This window comes from Nestor notabilis, unplaced genomic scaffold (genome assembly GCF_000696875.1).
Source record: "Nestor notabilis isolate BGI_N333 unplaced genomic scaffold, ASM69687v1 scaffold520, whole genome shotgun sequence".
NCBI classification, from domain to species: Eukaryota; Metazoa; Chordata; class Aves; order Psittaciformes; family Psittacidae; genus Nestor; species Nestor notabilis.
Genome location: NW_009910411.1, coordinates 29,170 through 34,271, shown reverse-complemented (window position 1 = coordinate 34,271; position 5,102 = coordinate 29,170).

Here is a 5,102-nt window from a genome sequence, read left to right as displayed (position 1 = left end):
GGCCACACCGCGCTCTACGGTGCGGTCCCGGCTCCGCTCCTCGGGCCTTCGCTTTGCTTTTTGTTTTCTTTACGTGCCTCGGGATCGGAACTGCGCGTTTGGGCTCGATTGGGATCCGCCATGGAATTAGCAGTCGAGGCCCGCAGCGGGGTGAAGGCACCTGGCTGCAGGCTCGTGATCTTGTCCCAGTGCTTAGTGCAGCTCCGGCTGAGGGCCAGCAATGTCTGACCTGAGCCACTCGCTGCCAGAAGAAGAGCTGAATTGGAGTAAAATCGCAGTGATGCAGAGAACTTAAATAAATTCTTTCAGTGGTTTATTAGTTGCTTCTGCCCCAGCATCATTTACCGTGAGCTTTAAGGCTGAATAATTGGTGTTGAGTTGCTGGTTGGAGAGCTGTCCCTCTTGAAGCAGAGGAGATTGAGGTTTCTAACATGCAAAATAAAATCTAGTTTATAACCTAGTTTAACCACGCTTCAGCTGATGCACCCATTGTGTTTGAATGGTGATTGGCAAATGAGACCAAAACAATCCTCCTGGTGCATTACAGATAAGTGACATTCCCCTTCTCAGTCCTGGGGTTTACACCCGCAGGTTGTGTACTTTGCCATCCCATTCTGGGAGGATGTTTAGCTCATCACTTACCAGAACAACAGAACGAGTCCACTCGTTAGGTTTCAGAACTCCTGGCTCTCAGACTGCAGGATGTTGCTGTTGCCTACTGCTGGGTATGGCCCAAGTTAAGCAAACTGTTAAGGTCTGTGATCCTGCATTTACACAGAGCCCAGGATAACCTGTGTGGCTTTGGCTAAAATTGTTTCCAGTGGCATTCAGTGTATCAGAACAAATATTCAACTAACACTTAGTAGAGGTTGTCAAGATGGTCAATATACATAGAATCATAGAATGGTTTGGGTTGGAAAGGACCTTAAGATCATCCAGTTCCAACCCCCTGCCATGAGCAGGGACACCTCACACTAAACTGTGTCGCCCAAGGTTCTGTCCAACCTGGTCTTGAACACTGCCAGGGATGGAGCATTCACAGCTTCCTTGGGCAACCCAATCCAACGCCTCAGCACCCTCACTGTAAAGAACTTCTTCCTTATATCCAACCTAACCTTCCCCTGTTGAAGTTTGAACTCATTACGCCTTGTGATAATGAATAAACATCCAGTCACTGGATTAGTTTGGTACAAATGAAGCTTTAGAGGTACTTGATGGAATCCAGATCTGTTACCTAAAAAAACAAACAAAAAGCCCCACCAAAGCCTGTTGCTCAAAAAATGTGTACCTCTTCAGGCCTTTGTGCTGCTATTAATGGTGGATCTTGTTTTAGAACTGTAATAATGCAGATAAAAATGAAAACTCTGTCTTGGGTTGCCATCAGTTCGGGATGTTTCTGGTGGTTGTTACCATCGTGACACCAAGAGATACAGAGGAGAAGGTGGAATGGTTAATCTGTGGTGCAGAAACTTCAACTGAGCTTGGATTTGAGATGTTATTGTGCACTCAAACCACTGTGTTTAGGATGTACGTTGACATCTTGGTTTCTCCTTCTGACTGGGGATGTTTGTGACTGTTGCACAGGGTTTGCAAGAGAGAACTTAAAAATAACTTAAGGTCTGCCCCGATGTGTAATTGAAGGAGCTCAACTTAATTCTGTATTAATGACTTGGAGGGTACCACTGGTGTCTTGTCACAAGCTTATTAAGCTGCAGCAGAACATGCCTAGAGAGAAGCTGAACTTGACTGGCCTTAAATACAATCTGGGGAAGTAGCTGTGACGAGAGTCGTGACGGATGTGCCGTCATCCTGTGTACATCTGTGGTAAGGCCCCGACAGGTGTTTTGTTTGCTGTGGAAGTTCCTGAAGTTGCCAGGACACAACCAGATCAGTAGCTTTCCTATGCTTTGAGCTGTCTGGGTTCTCTGTTTTCCTACACGTAAACCTGTGCTGCGCTTCCCAGCAGCTCTTCCTGGGAGCGATGCTGGATGACATGGTTTCCTTGAAGATCCCTCTTTTTTGAGCAGTGGAGTGAGACTGGTGTCCAGGGTAATACAACAAAGAAGCCTAAATAGTAGCTTGACTGTGCAATTTTATACTGTACAAGCATGAATGCTTTGTATATTCACCTTAGGAAAAACCTGTTTGTTGGGAGCTCCATGTGGACACTGTGTGTGTGAGCTTGTGCTATGGAGAAAGTGACCAGTGAAGCAGATGATGTAGGACATCAAAGCATCCCATATGCCAATACCCAGCACTGGGTGGCTTTCTGACATGATTAAAGGTGACACAGTTGAGGACTGTCAGTTGCAATTGGGTATTTTTAAGAAGAGGTGGAAGTTGTTGTTTGGTTGGTTTTTTGTTTGTGTGTTTGGGGTTTTTTTTTTTCCTTAAAAGCTGTAATAACAGGTCAGGCAACTTGGACATCTTTAAATAGGTTCTCAGCAAAGAATTGATGCTTCGGAAGAAATGCAGCTAAGCAGGTATTCCAGCATTGCAGGATGTGAGGATCTAGGCAGTGTTGGGGACCTGGGCTCCTCTGTAGATGATGTTGTAGGTGGATGAGTTTGACCTCGGAGCTTCGCACCCCACTCACAGTTAGATGTGTGATTGTAGCCAAAGGAAAGAGGATTAGGGTAAAGTTTAAGTGGTTGTGTGTTAACCAGACTTAAAATGTTTGAATACTCTCTTCAGGTAATTAGACTGTACGGTGGTAATTGGTTATAAAAGAGCTACTTGAGTGTTCTTTCAGCACATGGGTTATATATTCCTGGTAAGTTCAAAATGATCTGATTTTATCTTTATAGACTGCCAGGAAAAGTCTGTAGTGGTCTACTAAACTTCTATTGCTTGTGAAATAGCAAAAGGGCTTTTAAGAGCCTCTGTAATACAGTTATTGCATTTTGCTTATTTATTAGTACACTAATAGCGTAAGAATGTTCAAACCTGTGTATCTTTGAAGTTCAAGCTATTAAGAAGCCTCTTGCCTTCAACCTGTCTTATACACTGAAACCATCAGTGCTTGTCTCTTTTGGGGAAGGTTCTGATAAATGGCTACTTACCAACTTGTTAATATTGGCTGTAAGACTCCTGGTCTCTGCAGGGATTGCACTCAAGCAATGGTGCAGTGTTTTCTAGTAAGTTTATTTAATCTTGGGAAACACTCCACCATGTTTTACAGGTTTACACAGACCAGATAGTTTGTGATCTAAGGGTCTGTTAAAATAACTGAATACAAAATTGGGATTTTTAAATAGATTGGTTTTAATGGATGTGTTTTTAGAAAACTGCAGAGTTTTATGTGTTTGATTTGTTTCTGTAGTTGCTATGAGAGCGTTACTGCTGGGTTTACTAAACAGATGACTATAGGGTAGTCATCAATTGAGTCTCTAGGGACTACAGCTTGACAGCCTTTGAATGTAATTTAATGCTTCTCATGCCATATATAATTTGAGTTATATGGTCAAATCCTTCATTAAGCTGTTAGAGAAGCACTTAGACTGGGTTAGTTACTAGTCATTCATGGCTTCTGCTACTGATCTTTGTGCTTTGCTTAAGGAGAATCTTTGTATACTTTCAGTCTTCCCTTCCCACCACCCTCCTTACGTCTTTATTAATGTTGTGTGGTCTTTTTGGGAGTTTGTAACTTTCATTCACCTGGGAGTTGTGCTACTGAGTTCTAGGAGATTAATCTGTGACTTGGGCTCGACTTCTACTGATGCTTAGATGGTGTTTTTTTATGCAGTTGGGTTTTTTGTTTTTCCTCTTAAAGCTCACACATGGTTGTGTCAGTCTAATGGATACCTGCATTAGAGTTCTACCTTAGGGCTAGTGTTGTATGGTTAGATCACTGACAGTTCCGAATAGCCCACAAAATAGTGTGAAGCTGAACACTTATTTCTTGCTGTGTTGAAAGTTAGGCTTCATATTAGAGATTTCTGACTCTTATGACCACACTTGGTTTTAGTAAGCTCATTGTAGGGTCATCAGTGGTGTCTTCCTTTCAGTCATAAACTGATGTGATCCTCTGTGTGTGTTTATAGTGTTAAGATAAGTCCTTTGTGACAGAGTCCCAATTTGAAGGAATTTGAAGCCTGATACGACCTGATCATCCTCTTAGGACAATTTGGCTTGTATGGAATGATAGGGTGGAGCACTCTGAACTTCTTTTCCATACAATCTTGGCCCTAAGAGTTGCATGAAGCACAGTCATCTTCTTCATTGGTTTGTGTTTTCCTTGCACCTGGTACCTTGTTTGGCCTAGGGAGGGTGCAGCATGGGAGAGGGATTGGAAGTGGTAAGAACACAAGCATAATGCTCTGGAGTTGCAGGAGGACATGCTTGTGAAGCAAGCTGGCAGTAGAGCTGGGGTGTCCTTAGCTCAGTGCTCTACTTGCTCTCAGTACTCCTTTGCAACAGCAGGAGAACAACATGGTGGCATAGTGAAGTTTTACAAAGGTTGGGAGATACTACTGGCATCCCTGTGCTGATATTTAGAATTACTATTATTTCTCTTAAAACTGGCTACATTTTACATTGCTACTTCAGTACTGCTTCTGGCTAATGTAGGGTTGCTGTGGGCAAGTAGTAACGTGTAGGATAATTCCGCATTTGAAAAATGATGACATAAAGAGGTCTGATGTGGGGTTTGTATCCCCTTGTAATGGCTTCATCTTTAAAATACTACAGCTGGATGATTTGTTCTTAATCTCGAACTTCTTGCATATTTTTCTGCATTCTCACTATAAATAAAGATTCCAGTGTTACATGTGTGGTTCTGTCTCCATAGCAGTTGGAGTGCAGAACTCCTCCCTGGTTTTTTAACTGAACAGTTCACATTGTGCCAGTTGCATCGAGCTTGCTCCTCAATAGAAATTCTGGTAACTTTATCAAAAATAATAAAATAAATGCGAATTTTTTTAGATTTTTTTTTTTTTTAACTAAAAGGGAGAACTTTTCAGGGAAGAAGCTACAATTTGATTTCTCCTTTTCTCATTACCAGAATTCTTCCAACTGCGTGTGCTTGATATTGCATATTGATGCTTAGTTTTTAGGTGGAAGTGTGTTATGAGAACTTCTAATGATAACTCCCTTTCTTTCAG